The sequence below is a fragment of the Phocoena phocoena genome, chromosome X, assembly GCF_963924675.1.
Source record: "Phocoena phocoena chromosome X, mPhoPho1.1, whole genome shotgun sequence".
In the NCBI taxonomy this organism is placed as follows: domain Eukaryota; kingdom Metazoa; phylum Chordata; class Mammalia; order Artiodactyla; family Phocoenidae; genus Phocoena; species Phocoena phocoena.
Window position 1 is genome coordinate 10,458,968 of NC_089240.1, and position 3,376 is coordinate 10,462,343.

The following is a 3,376-nucleotide window of genomic DNA, read 5'->3' on the forward strand; positions in this document are numbered from 1 at the left end:
AGACCTCTTGGCATTCCATAGGTATTTTGTGATTCTATATTTCATGTGTATTAGTACGTGTCTGTTAACCCCCATATCATAATTCATACATTCCTTTCACCTTTCCATTTGGTGAAACGTAATTTTGTTTGCCTAATCCATGCTTTTCCTTCTCTTGGAAGTAAGTTCACGAGTATCAATTTTTAGGTAACGCCTATAAGGGATGTCATAGGCTATCTGTCTTTCAGTTTCTTTCTTACTTCAAGTTGGCAGGTTATCTCTAGGTCCTTGTATGGTGGTGCAAACAGCACTGTTTCATTGCTCTCCAAGGCTAATATTCCATTGTTGACATGGACCACTTCCTCTGTGTGCATTTTTCTGTTGCTGGACATTTTGCTTTCTTGCAAGTCTTGGCTATATTAAATGTTTCTGCCGTGCAGGATTGCCAGCCCGTGTCTTTTCCATTCTGCTCTGCTCAGGTGACAGGCGCATCAACGGGCCGACCAGATCACATGGTCGCTCAATTTTTACCCTTAAACGCACCTCCATTATGTTCTCCCTGCTGGCTGTTACCAGTTTACATCCCCCCAGCAGCTAGTGGGTACACAGATTTCTGAAACCCCTTCAGCATTTATCCTTTGTAGACTTTTTGCTGAAGATCATTCTGACGGCTGTGAGGTGAACATTTCTGTAGATTGGATTTGCATGGCTTTATTAATTGCTGATGGTGAGCATTTTTAAATTCCCTTTTATCTTAAAGGAAAAAAGGAAGACAAAATGGGCGTAAAACATGCCTCTTGAAATTGTCTCCTTGAAATGTTGACGCCTTTTGAATGTTCTGGTCGATTGACGACCCCAGGATGTTTTTTTTTTTTTTTTTTTGGATGGCAGGTGTCATTTACAGGCCTGCAATTATTTTGAATATTAAGTGACCATTAGCGCTGTTGTGTGAAACGGCCAGAAGGCGGCAGCACTTCTCCTTACCAAATCTGTTTACTAGGGCAACAGAGCCATGATGGAAGTTGTGTTGTAAATTGTAAATCAGAATGGAGCGCTCCAGGAAAAAGCCCCTTAAGTTCATGTCTCGTTACTTGCTGTTGGTTTTTTAAATTTAACTTTTGTGTTGTATCAGAGCAAATCTGATTACAATGTTTTGCTTGTTCTAGGTGTGCAAGATGTGGTTGTTTTACACGTGTACATATATCTGTTCTTCTTCGGGTCCTTCTCCCATGTAGCTTATGACACAATGTTGAGTAGTCTCCTCTTGGTATGCCGTGGGTCTGTGGCGATCTTATATTTCACATGTGTTTGTATATCTCTGTTAACCCCAGTCTCCTAACGTATCCAATCCTCACACCTTTCCGTTTGGTGAACCGTAAGTTTGCTTAATGAATCTGTGATTGGATGTCTCTGTGGAAATATCTTCACTGGTGTCAATTTTTACGTAACCCCTGTAAGTGATATCATGCGTTAGGTGTCTTTTGCTTTCTCGCTTACTGCAAGTTGCGTGATCACCTCTCGACTCGTCTGTGGTGCTACAGGTGGCATTGATTTATTTTTTTCCCAAGCTAGTATTCCCTCTCTACACGTAGCAGTTCTTCTTTGTCCACTCCTCTGTTGATGGACTTTTGGTTGCTTCCATGCCTTGGCTATTGTAGTACTGCTGCAGTGCAGAGTTCCTGCCTGTGTCTTTCCAATTCCGTCTTCTTAGGCTATAGGCCGCGGAGTGGGCCTGCTGGATCATAGAGTGGCTGAATGTTTACCTTTTAAAGGCACCTCCATTCTGTTGCCATGAGTGGCTCTTGCCAGGTTACGTCCCACTTGAAACGGAGGGTATGCATTTCTCCACAACCTCTTCAGCGTTGATCGTTTGTAGTTTCGTTGCTGATGGTTATTCTGACTGGTGTGAGTTGATAGCTCTTTGTGGTTGGATTTGCATGTGTCTCATAATCCCTTGAAATTGAGCTCTGAGGCATGTCCTTTTATTTTTCAAGCTGTTGTTACAGCTTACGTTTTCACACTGTTTTCTTGAAATATGTGCCACATTTTGGAATATTCTGGCCTTTACCTGCGTCAGGACGTTTTGAGGGCAGGCTTCCTTTGCAGCCCTGCAGTACTTGTGCATATGAAGTGACCATTCGCACAGATTTCCAAGCTGCTGTTGCAGGTATCGGCCAGAGGTCGGCAGCATTTCTACGTTGCCCGCACTGGTACCTAGGGAGACAGACCTTCCTGCCAGTGGTGTTCCTCAGATACCAATTAGACTGCCATGTGCCCTGATAAACCCCCAAAAGCTTATGTCTCCTTACTCATGTTTGTTTTTTTAATTCATATTTTCTAGTGGAGTAATATTCCATTGTGTACACGGACCGCTTCTTCTTGGTGCACTCCTCTGTTGATGGACATTTCCGTCGCTTCCAAGTGTTGGCTATGGTAAGTACTGCTGGAGTGCAGGCTTGCCAGCCTGTGCCTTTTGATTCTCATTTTCTCGGGTGATAGGCCCAGCAGTGGGTGTGACCGGTTGCCTAGTAGCTCAGTGTTCCCCTTTTCACAGCACCGCCACTGTGTTTTCTCATTAGTGGCTCTTAACCACGTCCCCCTTAGAACCGAGGGTACGCGTTTCTCCACAATCCCTTCAGCATTTATTGTTTGCAGCATTTTTGCTAATGGCCATTCTGAGTGCTGTGAGCTGATAGGTTTTTGTAATTTGGGTTTGCATGTCTTTAAACATTCCTAAAATTCATCATTTTTCCATGCCTGTTTCTTTTCTTCTCCAAAAAAGAAAAGAAAAGAAAAGAAAGACGTGGGGGTACAATATACCTCTTGAAATCGTTTTCTTGGAATGTTGCCCTCTTTTGAATTTTTGGTCGATGTTTGACCCCAGGAATTTTTTTGGAGGGCAGGTGTTATTTACAGGTCTGCAAGTTTGGTGACTATTTAGTGACCCTTAGCACTGGGTTTAAAGCTGCTGTTTTAGGAAACGGCCACAAGGCGGCAGCATTTCTCCATTCCTAAATCTGGGGACTAGGGCAGCAGAGCCTTTCTGGAAGTCGTGTCCCTAGGTTGTACATTAGAATGGAATGTGCCAGGAGGAGCGCGCGTAAGTTTATGTCGCATTACTTCTGGTTGGTTTTTTCAATTATTTTAATCGGGGTAATGATTGATTAGAATATTGTTTGTCCTGGGTGTACACAATCTGGTTCATTTGTACATTATATACGTGTATTCACGTCCAGATCCTCTTCCCATGTAAAATAGTACAGAGTGTTCCGTACACCTCCCTTGCTACGTGGTCGGTCCTTTTGATATACGTATATAATATGTATTTGTATACGTATGGTAACGCTAATCTTAATTTATCCATTCCGCCCACCTTTCCTTTTAGAGAAGCATAGTT